This window comes from Ovis canadensis, chromosome 6 (genome assembly GCF_042477335.2).
Source record: "Ovis canadensis isolate MfBH-ARS-UI-01 breed Bighorn chromosome 6, ARS-UI_OviCan_v2, whole genome shotgun sequence".
Classification (NCBI taxonomy): Eukaryota; Metazoa; Chordata; class Mammalia; order Artiodactyla; family Bovidae; genus Ovis; species Ovis canadensis.
In genome coordinates this window covers 53840290-53860197 of record NC_091250.1, presented here as the reverse complement: position 1 = coordinate 53860197, position 19908 = coordinate 53840290, and the positions used below count along the sequence as shown (strand labels likewise).

The following is a 19908-nucleotide window of genomic DNA, read 5'->3' as shown; positions in this document are numbered from 1 at the left end:
CAGAGATCAAATTGCCAACATCCGCTGGATCATAGAAAAAGCAAGAGAGTTGCAGAAAAACATCTCTTTCTGCTTTACTGACTATGCCAAAGCCTTTGACTGTGTGGATCACAATAAACTGTGGAAAATTCTGAAAGAGATGGGAATACCAGACCACCTGACCTGCCTCTTGAGAAACCTATATGCAGGTCAGGAAGCAACAATTAGAACTAGACATGGAACAACAGACTGTATATTGTCACCCTGCTTATTTAACTTAGATAGAGAGTACTTCATGAGAAACGCTGGGCTGGAAGAAACACAAGCTGGAATTAAGATTGCCAGGAGAAATATCAATAACCTCAGATATGCAGATGACACCACCCTTATGGCAGAAAGTGAAGGGGAACTAGAAAGCCTCTTGATGAAAGTGAAAGAGGACAGTGAAAAAGTTGGCTTAAAGCTCAACATTCAGAAAACGAAGATCATGGCATCCGGTCCCATCACTTCATGGCAAATAGATGGGGAAAGAGTGGAAACAGTATCAGACTTTATTTTTGGGGCCTCCAAAATCGCTGCAGATGGTGATTGCAGCCATGAAATTAAAAGACACTTACTCCTTGGAAGGAAAGTTATGACCAACCTAGATAGCATATTGAAAAGCAGAGACATTTACTTTGCCAACAGAGGCCCGTCTAGTCAAGGTTTTTCCAGTAGTCATGTATGGATGTGAGAGTTGGACTGTGAAGAAAGCTGAGTGCCGAAGAATTGATGCTTTTGAACTGTGGTGTTGGAGAAGACTCTTGAGAGTCTCTTGGACTGCAAGGAGATCCAACCAGTCCATTCTAAAGGAGATCAGTCCTGGGTGTTCATTGGAAGGACTGATGTTGAAGCTGAAACTCCAATACTTTGGCCACCTCATGCGAAGATTTGACTCATTGGAAAAGACTCTCATGCTGGAAGGGGTTGGGGGCAGGACAAGAGGAGGATGACAGAGGATGAGATGGCTGGATGGCATCACCGACTCGATAGACGTGAGTCTGAGTGAACTCCGGGAGTTGGTGATGGACAGGGAGGCCTGGCATGCTGCGATTCGTGGGGTCTCAAAGAGTTGGACACGACTGAGCAACTGACCTGAACTGAACTGATTCTTCAGAAATTCCATTTGACTGTTTTTTTCCATTTGTTGCGTAAATGTAAATTAGAGAATAATTAAGACATTCTTTGAGTTTTTCTCTTCTAGTGGTGGCTCAGACCGTAAAGAATTTGTCTGCAATGCGGGAAACCTGGGTTCCATCCCTGGATATGGAAGATCCCCTGGAGAAGGGAACAGGGTTCTTGCCTGGAGAATTTCATGGACAGAGGAGCCTGGCAGGCTACAGTCTGTGGGGTCACAAAGAGTCGGACAGGAGCAAACAGCTTTCACTGACTCAGATTTTTCTCTTCTAATGTCTATTCAGACATGTTGAACCTAGTTCCCTTAATGCTGACTTTCAAACCAGCCTTGGCACTATTTTTGGACTAGACAGTTATTTATTGTGTGGAAGTGTCCTGTGTATTGTAGGGTGTTTAGCAGCATCCTTAAAACCAGTAGATACCAGTAGTTCCATTTATTTGCATGTTTGGGGATTAGGGATACTGTAGGACCTTGTAATGGAGACACTTTTATTACTTGAGTTACATCGAGTTAGCACAGTCCTTAAGTCGGAGAAGAAAATATTTCAGAAAGAACAAAATAGTAAGAAAGTGCTTAAGAAAGAAGTGGAAGTGTTAGTCGTATCTGACTCTTTGTGACACCATGGACTGTAGTCCGCCATGCTCCTCTGTCCATGGAATTCTCCAAACAAGAATACTGGGAGCCATTGCCTCCTCCAGGAGATCTTCCTGACCCAGGGATGGAACCCAGGTCTCCTGCATTGCAGGGAGATTATTTTCCATCTGAGCCACCAGGGCAGACACTAACAAAGAAGCAGATAGTTACATTGAAGCTAAAGTGTCTTAGAGTCCAAGAAATAGAAAAAGCACTAAGTTAAGCAAGACATAATATGGGTTCCTCTTAGAACAAGATAGATGTAAATAAATGGTTGTGAATTCCAGAAAAATACTTAATGGGACAAGATAATTATTATTAAGTTTTTAACTTATAGGTTGGGCTGTGTTTTAAAAATTGTTTGAGAATAAATGCCTTTGGTCTCAGAGTGTAATTTTTCTCTCAAACATGTATTCAACAAATATATGAGTGCCTTACATGGGCCAGATTCTAGCGCTGCATAGCAAGCAAAATGACATGGTCCCTTCCTTTTTGGAGCTTATACAATTTTGTGGCATTTGTCAAATAAAAATATCAAGATTTATGTGTGTGTGTGTGTGTGTGTGTGTTTTCTTTCTTTTCCTGTTAGTCTTCTTCCACAGGTTTGAGCTTAGAGCAGAATTCTTATCTCTTTTTACTCACTGATGTCACCTTGTAGAATACCTGGTAGACATGCAAATATTTGTTAAATGAATAATTGATTAGTTGGGAAGCTACATTAAAAATTATACATGACTAACGAGAATTGTGATAGTGCTCCAAGGAAAGTACTATATAATATAAAGCATGTAACAATGGGTCTGGTCTAAGCTAAAGTCAGATTAGATTATATGAACTTTAAATCTGAGGCAGTGATTCTCTCCCCCCACCCCAAATTTATTGTGGTATAATTGACAAATGTATAAAGTATACAATGTGATGACTGGACATATGTATAGTTTGTGTAGTGATTACAGCAGTCAGGTTAATTAACACATCTGTTACCTCACATAGTTAACTTTTTTTGGTGTGTGTAATGAGAAAGCTTAAAATCTACTTTCTTAGCAAATTTTAAGTATGCCACACAATATTACTAACTATAGTCATGATGCTGTTCATTAGATCCCCAGAGTTATACATCTTACAATGTAATGTGTATACTCTTTGATTAACAGTGCTCCATCTCCACTTACACTCCCGTCCCTGGTAACCACTGTTCCACCCTCTGTTTCTCTGAGTTAGACTTTCTTTTCTTTTTTTTTTTTTCAGATTCCGCATATAAGGGAGATCATCCAGTTTGTTTTTGTCTAGCTAATTTTACTTAGCATAATGTCCTTAGATTCATCCATGTCACTGCAGAATTTCCTTCTTTTCATGACTGAATAATATTCCATTGTCAATCTGTGTCATGTCACATCTTCTTTATCTGTTCATCCACTGATGGACACATAGATTGTTTCCTTAGTACATTTGGCCGCTGTAAACAATGCTGCAGTGAACACACTGGTTCACATATTTTCTTGAGATAGTGATTTTTCTTTTTCCTTTCGATGTATACCCAGAAGTGGAACTGCTGGATCATGTGTTCTATTTTTAATTTTTTGAGGCCCCCTCCATCCTGTTTTCCACAGTGGATGCACCAGTTTACATTCCCACCAATAGTACACAAGGGTTCCCTTTTTTCCCACACCCTCCCCAACATGTTGTCTCTTTGATGACAGCCATCTTAACAGGAGGCTTCTCAGGTGGTGCTAGTGCTAAAGAACCTGCCTGCCAGTGCAGGAGACGCAAGAGACATAGATTTGATCTCTGGGTTGGGAAGATCCCCTGGAGGAGAGCATGGCAGCCCACTCCAGTATTTTTTCCTGGAGAATCCCATGGACAGAGGAGCCTGGTGGGCTACAGTCCATGGTGTCGCACAGAGTCAGACATGACTGAAGTGGCTTAGCACATCCTAACACATGTGAGGTGATATCTCATTGTGATTTTGATTTACATTTCCCTGATGATTATTGGTGTTTAGTACCTTTCCTGGTCATGTAGTCATTTGTGTATATCTTCTTTGGAGAAATGTCTATTCAGTTCTTCTGTCCACTTTTTAATCAGACTGTTTTTTGCAATTGAATTATGTGAGTTCTCTATGTATTTTGGATATTAACCTCTTCTCAGATACATGGTTTGTGAATATTTTTATAGATTGCTTGGTCATTGTTGGTTTTCATTGCTGTGCAGAAGCAAGGTTTGATGTAGTCCCACTTGTTTATTTTTACATTTGTGTTCCTGTGCTTTTGGTATTATATCTAAAAAAAGTTGCTGCCAACACCAATGTCAAGGAGCTTTTCCACTGTGTTTTCTTCTAGGAGTTTTAGGGTTTCAGTGATTTTTTTTTAAAACCAAGATTTTAGGAATATGTAGGCGTATCTAGACATATTTTGGAGGCAAGAATGGGGGGTTGGAATGTGTTGTAGGCTGAATTCCTGAGTTGGGATACAGTATGGCTTTTTTTAGGGTTTGAGTGTTGGCAGGCTTGGAGAGGGGATTGTGGGTAGCATCGTACCAGATGACATACTAACTTTTTCTTCAATTATGTACTGAAATACTGAAATTTGTAGTAAAAACAATAATATCATTATAATATTAGCAACTACAATAGAAAAACTTTTAAGTGATAATTTTAAAATATTTTGATTCTGATACTTGATGAAAAGTGGTTTCAATTAATTAGAAAATGAAACTCCATCTTCCATCTCTGTACTGATATTCTGTGTCTCTGATATTCTGTAACATATCCAAGTTAGAATATCCGAAAGTGAACTTCGTTTATAGTTACCAATCATATAAGACAAAATTGAAAAATAAAAAAACACTTCATGGATTTTCCGTCTCAGTGAATGTTTGTTCGCTCAATTTCTCAAGCCAGAAATCCCACCTTAAAATGATGAAATTCTGTCACCATTTAATTATTTTTTTCCATTTGATTGTATTATATGACTCAAAAGCATTCTTTTTTTTTTTCCTTAGATATACTTCTTCCTAAACTTACATTCTCGTTTTCTCTGCTGTATTTTTGCTGGTTTTCTGACCATTCTAAGCCTTACTCATTTTTCCTCATGTTAGTCTGTGTGCCACTTGCTGCTTGAGTGATCTTTTCTGAATGCAAAGCTAATCCTGTCCCTTGACTACTTAAATGCCTGCCGTGGCTCATTTGGCTTTCAGGATAAAAACTAACTACTTGGCAGAATGTGGTAGGCCCTTCAATATCCATGTCATGTGCATCTCTCCAGGCTTTTCTATAACCCTTAGAAATCACATCCTTATTTTTATCATACCTTTTTAACTTCTAGACATGCTGTTTGAATTAATTGAAACTTAATAAAATTTAAAAATCAGTTTTTCATCACCTGTTTGGATAGCACAAACACAGAACATTTTCAGTCATTATACAAAGTTTCGTTGGATAGTACTGTATTCGAGCATACAGTATTAAGCTTTCTTTTCCATATCTATGCATGCTGCTCTCCTTTGCTAAATGTGTAATATGCCTTTCCTTGTTTTGCCTAGCTAATTCCCATTCTTCTATTAAGACTCAATTTGGATGTCCTCATTTCTGGAAAACCTTCTCTGACACCACCTTTCCCTGTCTCTTTCACCTCCAAAGTCTGAATTCTTGCTTTTTGCTTGAATGTTTATTACATTTGAATTCAGGAGTCAGTATTTGAAAGCAGGATTCTAGCAGATACAAAGTATTGAAATTTTGTATAAACTATGGTTTTAGTCAGTACAGTTTTATACTGAATGTAGTGCATGAATTTACCACCATGGAAGTAAAGAAAGAAAGAAAAGAAAGTGAAGTCGTTCAGTCGTGTCCAACTCTTTGGGACCCCATGGACTGTAGCCTACCAGGCTTCTCCGTCCATGGGATACTGGAGTGGGTTACCATTTCCTTCTCCAGGGGATCTTCCCGATCCAGGGATCGAACCCAGGTCTCCCGCATTGGAGGCAGGCACTTTTACCTCTGAGCCACCAGGAAAGCCCATGGAAGTAAGTGAGTGAAGTTGCTCAGTCGTGTCTGACTCTGTGTAACCCCATGGACTGTAGCCTACTACGCTCCTCCATCCATGGGATTTTCCAGGCAAGAGTACTGGAGTGGCTTGCCATTTCCTTCTCCAGAGGATCTTCCTGACCCAGGGATCAAACCCAGGTCTCCTGCACTGTAGGCAGACGCTTTACCATCTGAGCCACCATGGAAGTAAAGATACACTTAAATAGATTTATCACCCAGTACTTACTAAGACGCACTTCATTAAATACTTGTGATCTTAGGAAAAGATAGTCAGTTGGCATGTTACATAGGTCAGAGTTTTCTCTACTTGACTGAGAATTACATACATTTAATTAAATCTGTAAAACATAGAATTGAATCTAGCAACTCAAGAATTTGCAGATATATTTACAAATAGAAAAGCATTGTATCAGATGTATTTCATTATAGAAATACAGTATTAAATTTTTAGGTATCAGGTCGACTTTAATAACTAGCATTATGATAAGCAGAGTCAGGAATGCAGAAAGCATCAGTATGGGTACCTACCCTCATTCAAGTTTACAATATTGTTACTTATCAGCAAGTTTTATCGCCACTCTACTTTAGTTACCCACTACTGCTCACCATCACTTAGTATGGTTCTTCTGTAATCATTAGTTCAGGTATACCTCTGTTTCGCCAGAATGAGGAAGGATTAGTTTCAGCACAGTTCTAGACCTTCAGAAACGGTATTAGTGAGCCAAAGAGAATATAGGAGAGGGAAGTGTGACCTTTTGTGGGGAGACTTCAAATTTTTGCCCAGAGCTTGTCTTTTGTTTTAGGAGTGGGACAAAACACTAATTCTTCTTACTTATATAGATTACTTATAGATTTGGTGACTGTATTTTCCAAACCAGAGTATCTTCTAAAGAGAGATGGGTTTTTTGTTTTGGTTTCTGTTTGCTTGAGTTTTGTTAATCTATTCAGAAATATGAGACCATCATGGAATAAGTTTGCATGCCAAATATTAGAATGTCACCATATGGCTTATGGAGACAATAGATGTCTCAAGATATTTCTGAATTCAAATATTCAAATTTAAAAGATTAAACTATCCAAACCCCAGTTACTGCAACTCAGTTTAGTTACTTACACCTGAGTTTGGAAAGACTTCATTGATAAAACTTAGTGAAGTGAAGCCACTCAGTCGTGTCCGACTCTGCAACCCCATGGACTGTAGCCTATCGAGCTCTTCCGTCCATGGGATTTTCCAGGCAAGAGTGCTGGAGTGGATTGCCATTTCCTTCTCCAGGGGATCTTCCCTACCCAGGAATCAAACCTGGGTCTCTGGCATTGCAAGCATACGCTTTACTGTCTGAGCCACCAGGGAAGCCCTGGTCTTTAAATTGTGTGGCTCAGATAAGTAAAACAGACATTTAAAGATGAACAGATAATTAATGAGGAATGGTTTGATTAGGGATACTTTCTTAGACGACCTGGGCTTTAGTAGACAAAAGAAGGAATGAAAAATGAAAGTAGAGGTCTTTAGAGGAAAAGAAAAAGGAATGAAGATTGTTTGTGAAATAGTGCTGAGACAGGGTAAGAACACCTGACCAGAATAGAAGATGAGGATTGAATATATATAGAGAAAGAGATGGTGATTTCACCTATCAGAGAAGGGATTGAGATCATGTGATGAACTCTCCTATAAAATCTCATTCATCCGAACATACCACATTATCCCTACTTATGTTAATATTTGACTTCTCATACTTTTAGTCTCAAAATGTTTTTTTTGAAAATAGTTTTTTTCTGTATGTATTTGTATCATACTTTTGCTTTCAAATCTTTGTTCTATTTCTGTTCAAAAGGGTTTTTATTTTTGAAGTTCATGTATCAAATTTAGTATTCCACTGGCATGCAGAAAGCTGTTATCTTTCTACATCCATTGATTACTGTGACATCTGACTTTCAGTCTTCTGTATTTGCTCTAAACCCTAAAATCATTCATGTTGACTTTATTTTTGATGAGGATAATCTATCAAGCTGTATAACCTCACAGATCATCAAGTTCTTAATAATGATTCCCACCTTTCTCTGCTTCAGAAATCAGCTATGGCATATTCAACATTTTTTGGTGAGGTTTCTTTTTTTGGCTGCCCCAGACAGCTTGCATATATGCTCACTCAGTCATGTCTGACTCTTTGTGACTTCATGGACTGTAGCCCACCAGGCTCTTCTGTCCATGGGGTTTTCCAGGCAGGAATACTGGAGTGGGTTCCCATTTCCTCCTCTAGGGGATCTTCCTGACCTAGGCATTGAACCCGAGTCTCTGGCGTCTTCTGCATTGGCAAGAACATTCTTTACTACTGTGCCGTCTGGGAAGCCCTGTGCCATGTGGCTTGTAGAATATTAATTCTTTGATAGGGAATTGAACCCATACCCCCTGCAGTGAAAGTGCTGAGTCCTAACCATTGGGCTGCCAGGGAAGTCCCACTGGCCAGGTTTATTAAGGTATAATTTACAGAGTATAGTTCTGACACACTAAGAGTTGGCTAACCAACTCCTCAGCATTCAGTATATACAACAGTTCCACCATACTCAAAAGTTATTTTATGCCCTCTGATAGTTATCTCCTTACCCACTCCCAGGCACTAGGAACCATTGATCTGGTTTTGACCCTATAGTTTTGCTATTTCCAGTGTGTTATATAAATAGAATCATATAGTATGTACTTTTGATTCTAGCTTCCTTCACATAATGATATACATTTGAGATATGTTCATGTTGATGCATGTATCAATAGTTTATTCCTTTTGCTTCATAGTGTTCTTTTATATCAGTTTATCCATTCAGCAGTGGAAGGACACTGGGTAGCTGTGAATGAAACTCTACAAAACTTGTGTACAGGTTTTTGTATGAACATAGTTTTCATTTCTGTTGGTTAAATATCTAGCAGTAAGATTGTTGGATCATGTGGTGGTGTGTGTTTAGCTTATTAGCAGCTGTCAATTTGTTTTCCAAAGTAGTTGTGCCACCTGGCATTCCATCCTGTAGTTTTATGAGAAATCCAGTTGCTGTGCATCCTTACTAGCATGTGATACTCGCCACATGATACCTACATTCTAGTAGGTATGTAGTGATGTTTTGTTGGGTTTTTAATTTGCATATCAATGATAAATGTAAGTACTTTTCATATGCTAATTTGCCATGCCTTTGTCTGCTATGGTGATGTGTCTGTTACCCTTTTTAAAAAAATTTGAGGGGTTTTTTCAAGAGTTTTTATACTTTCTATATATAAATTTTTTATCAAATATGTTACTTGCAAAAATTTTACATGTGCTGTTAACCAGTATTGCTACTGTTTTTACTTTGGTCAGTTATCTTTTAGAGCAATCAAAACTGGGAAACTACGTTTTTAAAGATTAAAGTATAGTTGATTTGCATTATGGTGCTGATTTCAGGTCTACAGCAAAGTGATTCAGATGCGTGCATATGTGTGTTTATGCATATATTCAGATTCTTTCCATTATAGAGTATTCCAAGATACTGAATATGGCTCCCTGTACTATACAGGAAATCCTTGTTGTTTATTTTATACATAGTAGTGTGTTTCTCTTTATCTCATACTCCTGATATATCCCTCCCCCTTTCCCCTTACCATAAGTTTGTTTTCTATGTCTTTGAGTCTCTTTCTGTTTTGTAAATAAACTTATTTGTATTATTTTAAAGATTTCATACTTAAAATGACACCATGTGATATTTATCTTTCTCATCTGACTTGCTTATGATTGTCTCGAGGTCCATCCGTGTACTGCAAATGGCAGTATTTTATTCTTTATTCCTCTGTGTGTGTGTGTGTGTGTGTGTGTGTTTACCACATCTTTACCCATTCATCTGTTGATAGACACATAAGTTGCTTGCCTTGTCTTGGATGTTTTAAATAGTACTGCTATGAACATCGGGGTGCATGTATCTTTTCAAACTGAGTCCTCATCTTACCTGGATATATGTCCAGGAGTAGGATTGCTGGATCATATGGTTGCTCTACTTGTAGTTTTTTAAGGAACCTCCGTACTGTTTTCCATGTGTGGGTGTTTTTTTTTTTGAACTGAAATTCTTTCATCTAATATGCATTTGGTATTATAGGATGAAAAATGTTGATGTATTGAAAAAGAGGAGAAATTCTGACAGAACACCATATAAGGTTTAGCCCCAAAGGGGAAACATGGTTTAAATAATTAAAATGGCCACTTAATTTTTGTTTTTTCCTCCCAGAAATGTAAGTAGTTAAGAGTTTGGATTATGGAAATATTACTTCCTTTACTTGATCTCTTTTTTAGCAAAGATTATTTTTAGTATTGCTCTATCTTAACACTAATCAGGAAGATCAGTTGACTTGGAACTATAAACCAAACAATACATTTATGAACCTCACTGAATCAGCCTAGAAAAACTGACTTTTGAAGGTGCTAAAGCACTTGCCAAGATGCAGCATACACAGCTTTCCAGGTTGTGTTGGCCATTTGTAGAATTATCAGTTTAGGTCTTCTGCTCATTTTTTGATAGGGTTTTAGTTTTTTTGTTATTAAATTGTGTGAGTTGTTTTTATACTTTGGAAATTAAGCCCGAGAAGTCACAGGATTTGCAAATATTTTCTTTCACTCTGTAGGTTGTCTTTGCATTTTGTTTGTGGTTTGCTATGCAAAAGCTTTCAAGTTTGACTTGGTCCCCTCAAATGGGAAATTTTCTTTTACATTTCTTTTTATCTTTATCCTTTTGGGGGAATCTTCATTTCTTTCTGTAGATCTAAATGTCTGGGTTGTAATATATTCTTCTGCCTGAAGAATTTTCTTTCACATTTCCTGTAGTGCAGGTCTTCTGGTAATCTCTCAGTTTTTGTCAGTCTGAAATGTTTTTATTTCACCTTTATTTTTGAAGGATATTTTTGTTATGTACAAAATTCTGGGTTGATAGTTTCAGCACTTGCAAGGTGTCATTCCATTGTCTTCTGTGTTGCAGAGTTTTGGATGTGAAGCATGCTGTAATTCTCATCTTTATTCTTGTGTATGTAGGGTGTATCCAGTTCTGTTTAACATTTAGTGGAGGCCTTAGGCAAAATAATAAAATTAAAGAGCGGGGAAACACAGTGATTTGAAAGGACTTACAGTTGTAGTTTTCCATAGGCATTTGTATATAATAATAAAAGAGAATCCACAGGTATATTATTAAAACAATCAGAAGAGTATAATAAGTTTACTGGATATAATTTGGCTACATCCATATGGAAAAGCAGAGATATTACTTTGCCAACAAAGGTCCGTTTAGTCAAGGCTGTGGTTTTTCCAGTGGTCATGTATGGATACGAGAGTAGGACTGTGAAGAAAGCTGAGCGCCGAAGAATTGATGCTTTTGAGCTGTGGTGTTGGAGAAGACTCTTGAGAGTCCCTTGGACTACAAGGAGGTCCAACCAGTCCATTCTAAAGGAGATCAGCCCTGGGTGTTCTTTGGAAGGAATGATGCTAAAGCTGAAACTCCTGTACTTTGGCCACCTCATGGGAAGGGTTGACTTGTAGGAAAAGACTCTGATGCTGGGAGGGACTGGGGTCAGGAGGAGAAGGGGACGACAGAGAATGAGATGGCTGGATGGGATGACCGACTCGATGGACATGAGTTTGAGTGAACTCCAGGAGATGGTGATGGACAGAGGGGCCTGGCATGCTGCGATTCATGGGGTCACAAAGAGTCGGACACGACTGAGCGACTGAACTGAACTGATATACCAAAAAGAAACAAGTTTTTTTTTTTTCTTTTGAGTTGACCTTTTTAGTTGTTAATAGAAACTATAAGCAAGAGTAGCTCTAATAAATGATGTGTTGAACCTTTGTTAAGAAAGTCATTGAGTGATACCAAGAATATTTTTTAAAATCATCAAATGGTAATGTGAGCGCTGAAGAATTGATGCTTTTGAACTGTGGTGTTGGAGAAGACTCTTGAGAGTCCCTTGGACTGCAAGGAGATCCAACCAGTCCATTCTAAAGGAGATCAGCCCTGGGTGTTTTTAACACATTGTGGTATTCACTTAGGAGTAGACAAATAAAGAACCTAAAAACAGATACAACAAAGATTGATAAATTGTAACTAAAAAAAGTTACAAACCTTTGTGCTTCAGAAGACATCATTATGAAAGTGAAAAGACAACCCACTGACTTGTAGAAAATATTTGCAGATAGATCATATATCTGATAAGGACCCTATATCCATATGAGCTTTGTAGCTCAATAATGAAAAGGCAAATGACCCCAACTAAAAAATAAGCAGGTACTTCTCTGGTCCAGTGGTTGAGACTCTATACTTCAAATGCGGGGGACATGGATCCAATCCCTGGTCTGGGTACTAGAATCTGAAACTAAATAAATACTTAAAAAAAAAATAAGCAAAGGATTTCAATAGACATTTTACTGAAGAACATATGTGAATTACCAATAATACAGTGTGCATGCTCAGTCGTGTCTCCCTCTTTGTGACCTTGTGGACTGTAGCCCACCAGGCTCCTCTGTCCGTGGAATTTTCCAGGCAAAAATACTGGGGTGGGTTGCCATTTCCTACTCCAATAAGCACATAATAAGATGTTCAATATCATTAGTCACTAGGAAAATGAGATACTACTTCATACTCACCAAAATGGCTATAATTGAAAAAACAAGTGATAAGACTAGAGAAATACTAGTGTAAGTATAAAATGGTCTAGGTACTTTGCAAAACAGTTTGGTGGTTTCCTAAAATGTTAAACATAAAAATACCGTATAGCCTAGAAATTTCATTTCTATGTGTACCTACCCAATAGAAATGAAAATATATGTCCACAAATGTACATAGTAGCATTATTGACAATAAGCCAAAAAAGTAAAAACAGTCCATCAGCTATCACATGGATGTATAAATGTAGTGAAAAGTAATAATATGTGCTACAACATAAATGAACATCACAGACGCTGAGATGATACCTGATGGTAGTTTTAGTTTGCATTTCTCTAATAATGAGCTATGTTGAGCATTGTTTCATGTGTTTATTGACCATCTGTATGTCTGCTTTGAAGAAATGTCTGTTTAGGTCTTCTACCCATTTTTTGATTGGTTGTTTTTCTTTTTTATATTGAGTTGCATGAGCTGCTTGTATACTTTGGAGATTAATCCTTTGTCAGTTGCTTTGTTTGCAAATATTTTCTCCCATTTTGAGGGTTGTCTTTTAGTATGCTTTATGGTTTTCTTTGGTGTGCAAAAGCTCTTACAGGACTTTAGGACAAGGATAAAGAGGACCATTTTATAATGATAATGAAATCAGTTCACAAAGGAGACATAATATTTAAAAAATATGCATCTAATATCAGAGATTCAAAATATATGACATAAAAACTGATAAAACTTAAAGGAGAAAGATTAGAAAACCAATAGAAATAAAGAAGACTTAAAGAACATTTTGTCAGCTGAGCCTAAATGACATTTATAGTACATTCCCCTCAACAACTGCAAATACACATTCTTTTCGAGTGTTCATGGAATATTCACCAGCATAGTGTATCATATGCTACCTGGAAATCAAGTGTCAATAAATTTAAAATGATTGTAACCTAACAAAGCATGTTTTATGAACACAAGAAATTCAGTTGGGATTCAGTAACAGATTTCTGTAAAATTCCCAAATATTTAGAAATAAAACAGTACATGATATAACCTGGGCACATAAGGCACCATAAGCGAAATTACATTTTTAACTTAATGAAAATGAAAAGATAATTTATCAGAGTTTATGAGATTGATCTAAATTAGTGAGTAAGGAGAAATGTGTAGTTTCAGATGCTTTTATTAGAAAAGGACAAAAGTCACTTATCAGTGTTCTAAGTTTTTACCTTAATAACCTAGAAAGATAAGTGCAAAGAAACGCTGGACTGGAAGAAATACAGCTGGAATCAAGATTGCCGGGAGAAATATCAATAACCTCAGATAGGCAGATGATACCACCCTTATGGCAGAAAGTGAAGAGGAACTAAAAAGCCTCCTGATGAAAGTGAAAGAGGAGAGTGAAAAAGTTGGCTTAAAGCTCAACATTCAGAAAACGAAGATCATGGCATCTGGTCCCATCACTTCATGGCAAATAGATGGGGAAACAGTGGTAACGGTGTCAGACTTTATTTTTCAGGGCTCCAAAATCACTGCAGATGGTGATTGCAGCCATGAAATTAAAAGACACTTACTCCTTGGAAGAAAAGTTATGACCAACCTAGATAGCATATTGAAAAGCAGAGACATTACTTTGCCAACTAAGGTCTTTCTAGTCAAGGCTATGGTTTTTCCTGTGGTCATGTATGGATATGAGAGTTGGACTGTGAAGAAAGCTGAGTACCAAAGAATTGATGCTCTTGAGAGTCCCTTGGACTGCAAGGAGATCCAACCAGTCCATTCTGAAGGAGATCAGCCCTGGGATTTCTTTGGAAGGAATGATGCTAAAGCTGAAACTCCTGTACTTTGGCAACCTCATGCGAAGAGTTGACTCATTGGAAAAGACTTTGATGCTGGGAGGGATTGGGGGCAGGAGAAGGGGACAGCAGAGTATGAGATGGCTGGATGGCATCACTGACTGGATGGATGTGAGTCTGAGTGAACTTCGGGAGTTGGTGATGGACAGGGATGCCTGGCGTGCTGCGGTTCATGGGGTCGCAAAGAGTCGGTCATGACTGAGCGACTGAACTGAACTGAGGGCAGAATAAAGTGACATAGAAAAAGATGGACAATAGAATTACTGAAACCACAAGTGGTATTTTGAAAACATCAGTAAAACTGCTATAATTTTGGCCAGGGTGATCAATAAAAAAGTAGAGCAGGTAATTAAACTGATACAGAGAATGAAAGAGGGATATCACTGCAGATTGTACAGACAAGAAAAGGGTAGTATGAAAATCTTTTAAACAATTTTAGATGAATAAATTATAAGATACAAACAGCCAAAACTGATCAATTAAGAAATACATAGCTTGAATAGGTTTCTGTTGAATTAAAAAGCAGCATTCATAACGTAAAACTTTGCTAAAAAGAAACCCAGGTCTGGTTTCCGGTTAGTGAATAGATACTACTCCATACAAACTCAGAAAATAGAAAAGGATGGTTCATTTCCCAGTTTGCTTTATGAAGCAAGTATAACTCTGTTGCCGTAACAAAACAAAGATATTTTTATAGAAAGAATGCTTAAAATCATTATTCATTAAGAAATTCCAAATTGCTACAATTATACGCCCATACATATTTATTAGAGTGGCTAAAGTTAGAAAGATTGACAATGCTAAATGTTGATAAGGATGTGGTGCAACTGACTCTCTCTCGTATTACTGGTGGGAATGTCAAAGAATACAGCTGTTTTGCAAAACAGCTGTTCAGTTCCTTAAAGTATTAACAACCAAAAAAATCTTACCACTCAGCCCAGAAATAACATTTTATTCAAGAGAAATGATAATGTTTATTCACAAAGACTTTCAAACACTCAAATGTCCATCAACATGAGATTGAATAAACAAGTTGTCCTATATCCATAGAAAGTAAAAAGTACTGTTAATACATGCAACAGTGTGGATAAATCTCATTAACAGGTTGCTGAGCAAAGGAAGCTAGACTCAAAACAATGTATGCTCTGATTCCATTTATATGCAGCTATAGAAAAGACAGGTCTAATGTATAATGACAGAAAATAGGTTAGTGTTTCTTTGGGCTTTGGGTTGTTTCAGAAAATTTACTCAGATGGCACAAAGATACTATTTGAGTTGATAGAAATAGTCTGTGCTTCATTATGTTTTTAATTAAATGAGAGTATGCATTTATCAACATTTATTGAACTTTATTTTAAAAAAATCGGTCCATAGTATTTTATGACAATTTTATCTTTATAAAATTGACTAAAAAAATCAGAGGATGTGTTTGTCAATTGATTGTGCAATAGATGGAATTTGTGAAGTGGAATATATATATATAGTAGAAGAAATTAACCAAATACAGTTGAGAAAAGTAAAATACAGGAGGGAGAGAGAGCAGCATGAAAGTATATTGAAATATATTGTGAGAACAACTTAGATACTTTTGATGGGAGTCTTAGGAAAGGTGTTAACAACAGGTATTCAATAAAGGGGGTACTTAAGGCAGAGGGAAAATATTCCTAGATCAGTACTCTGAGATATGATAAGTAATGAAGAGCAGAGACAGTGATAAATGTGTGTGCAAGCATAAAAGAACATAATGTTTGGTGAAATATATAGAGCAATAGCATAAATTGGAAGGAAGTCTAAGTCATGAGACGATGAATAAGGATCGGATTAATGTTAGACCTATATCCTAATTTCTCGGATCACATCGAAAAGAATAAAAATAGAAGGCATAATTTTCATACTGATTGATAGAGGAAAAATAAAATTAAGTGTTAAATATTCAGTAAATTCCAAAGTTTACAAGAAAGATGAAAAATAGAAGCTTGATACAGTAGAACAAAAACAGATAAGGAATTTAAACTCAAATATAAACTCTTTAAATTACTGAATTTTGGCAAAATGTCATAGTATTTTTTAAAAAATAGAAGTTACATGTTACTTAATGGTATAGAAAGATTGTAAAGAAATAATTGAAAAAGACATTAGGCAGACAAAAATGTTTCATAAGTGTACAGAAAGGCCATTTAGTCAAATGCAAAAATCATTACTAGAAATAAAAAAGTTTGCTTCGTAATTATATAAAGTTCTGTTCACCAGGATGATATAACAATTATAAAATTATAAGCACTTTATAACGTAGCATCAAAAACTTGTAAAGCAGAATTTTGAAGAAATACAAAAGAAATAGACAAAGCCACAATTTCATAGAAGATTGTACTAACTTTTCTCAACAATTGATAGAAAAAAACAGGCATGAAAACCCAAAACTATATAAGGTGGATTAAAGAGCACAATGCTGCATCCAACAGTTTTAGAGTACACATTCTTTTCAAGCATATGTAGAGAATTTTCAGAAATTATGTGTTGACCATAAAAACAATCTCAGAAAATTTCAAAGGATTGAAATCATGTTGGACATTTTCTTTTACTACAGTATAATTAAGTTATATATCTATGAAAAGGGTACACTGTATATTTGGAAATCTAAAAAGAAGTCATAATGGAAATAAGGAAATATTTAGATTGAATGATGAGAAAATATGACATACTGAAAGTTGTGGAATGCAATTTATTAGATGGAAATGAACAATTTTAAATGCATATGTTAGAGAAAAAGGCTGAAAGTTAGTGAGCTAAAATCCATTTCAAGAAGAAAAGTAAGAGCAAAATAAAGGGGAGGAGGAACTAAAAACAGAAACAGGAATTAATGGGTAAGAAAACAAACATGCAATAGAGAAGATCAAGGAGTCAAAAAAGAATTCTTTTTAAATATTAAAAAAGAGAAACTTTTAACGAGCTCAGCTGAAGAAAAAGAAAAATAAGTACCCAACATGTGGAATGAGAAGTAAAAAGGACATGACTGCCAATACTGTTGACATTAAGATAGAAACACGGAAATATCTTATGCAAATAAATTGGAAAATGTAGTTGAAATGGGCAAGTTCCCAGAAAACTATGACTAATGTAAGATAGAATTTGTGAATAGTCCTTTATCATAGCCTGTCCCCAACCTTTCTGGCGCCAGGGACCCATTTCATGGAAGACAGTTTCTCTGTGGATGAGGCTGGGGTGGAGTGAATGGTTTCAGAATGAATAAGTGAATTATATTCATTGTGCACTTTATTTCTGTTATTGTTGCATTGTGCTATATAATGAAATAATTATACAGCTCACCATAATGCAGAATCAGTGGGAGCCCTGAGCTTGTTTTCCTGAGCTCAGCTGATAATGTGAGTGAGTGATGGGTAACCGCTATAAATACAGATGAAGCTTTGCTCACTCACCTACCCGGCCACTCACCTCCTGCTGTGTGGCCTGGTTCCTAACAGGCCATGAACTGGTAGAGGTCCATTGCCCAGGGGTTGGGGACCCCTGCTTTAATGGTGAAATAAATTTGATCAGTGGTAAGTGCTTCAGAAAGACCTTATTCCCAGTTAACATCCCTGGCATATTACATGTTCAAGTAAGGCATCCTATATTTCTTAATATTTTCTCAGAGAAGAGGGAAAGAAAGGACATTGCCACCCATTTTATGAGGGTAGTATAGCATTCATATAAATACTTGATCAAGTACAAAGGAAATTTACAGACCAGGCTCATTAGTGACCACAGATGCCAAAATTTGAAAAGGCTAATCAAGAAACTCAGCAAATATATCTCATGATAATGTTGGATTTTCCCAGGAATGGGAATTTTATTCAATGTAATTCACTGTATCACTATGTTAAGAGATTTAAGAAAGAATGACATGGTTATTTCAATAAATTCAAAATAAATTTGGTGAAAAGTGAAAGTGTTATTTATTCAGTCATGTCCAACTCTTTGCGACCCCATGGACTGTAGCCTACAAGGCTACTTTGTCCATGAAATTCTTCAGGCAAGAATACTGGAGTGGGTTGCTATTCACTTCTCCAGGGGATCTTCCTGACCTAGGAATCAAACCCAGATCTCATGCATTGCAGGTAGATTCTTTACTATCTGAGCTACCAGGGAAGTCATAGATTTTAAGAATTTAATTTGGAAAGTGAAAGTGTTAGTTTCCCAGTCACATCCAACTCTTTGCAACCCTATGGACTGTAGCCCACCAGGCTCCTCTGTTCATCAAATTCTTAAGGCAAGAACGCTGGAGTGGGTTGCCATTCCCTTTGCAGGGGATCTTCCTGATCAAGGGATCAAACCTGGGTCTCCTGCATTGTAGGCAGATTCTTTACCATCTATCAGTTCAGTTTAGTTCAGTTCAGTCGCTCAGTCGTGTCTGACTCTTTGTGACCCCATGAATTGCAGCACGCCAGGCCTCCTTGTCCATCACCATCTCCTGGAGTTCACTCAAACTCATGTCCATCGAGTCCGTGATGCCATCCAGCCATCTCATCCCGGATCGTCCCCTTTTCTTCCTGCCCCCAACCTCTCCCAGCATCAGAGTCTTTTCCAATGAGTCAACTCTTTGCATGAGGTGGCCAAAGTACTGGAGCTTCAGCTTCAGCATCATTCCTTCCAAAGAAATCCCAGGGCTGATTTCCTTCAGAATGGACTGGTTGGATCTCCTTGCAGTCCAAAGGACCCTCAAGAGTCTTCTCCAACACCACAGTTCAAATGCATCAGTTCTTTGGCGCTCAGCCTTCTTCACAGTCCGACTCTCACATCCATACATGACCACAGGAAAAACCACAGCCTTGACTAGGCGGACCTTAGTCGGCAAAGTAATGTCTCTGCTTTTGAATATACTATCTAGGTTGGTCATAACTTTTCTTCCAAGGAGTAAGTGTCTTTTAATTTCATGGCTGCAATCACCATCAGCAGTGATTTTGGAGCCCTGAAAAATAAAGTCTGACACTGTTTCCACTGTTTCCCCATCTATTTCCCATGAAGTGATGGGACCAGGTGCCATGATCTTAGTTTTCTGAATGTTGAGCTTTAAGCCAACTTTTTCACTCTCCTGTTTCACTTTCATCAGGCGGCTTTTTAGCTCCTCTTCACTTTCTGCCATAAGGGTGGTGTCATCTACATATCTGCCGTTATTGATATTTCTCGCGGCAATCTTGATTCCAGCTTATGTTTCTTCCAGTCCAGCGTTTCTCATGATTTACTCTGCATAGAAGTTAAATAAGCAGGGTGACAATATACAGCCTTGATGTACTCCTTTTCCTATTTGGAACCAGTCTGTTGTTCCATGTCCAGTTCTAACTGTTGCTTCCTGACCTGCATACAGATTTCTCAAGAGGCAGGTCAGGTGGTCTGGTATTCCCATCTCTTTCAGAATTGTCCACAGTTCATTGTGATCCACACAGTCAAAGGCTTTGGCACAGTCAATAAAGCAGAAATAGATGTTTTTCTGCAACTCTCTTGCTTTTTCAGTGATCCAGCGGATGTTGGCAATTTGATCTCTGGTTCCTCTGCCTTTTCTAAAACCAGCTTGAACATCAGGG

The 19908-nt window shown here is 37.4% G+C and overlaps 1 protein-coding gene across 24 annotated transcripts in view; it reads left to right on the top strand.

Moving 5' to 3' along the window:
* The window catches only part of LCORL (ligand dependent nuclear receptor corepressor like), a 170199-nt gene that overhangs the window by 28319 nt on the left and 121972 nt on the right, over window positions 1–19908 (top strand). The window lies entirely within an intron of this gene.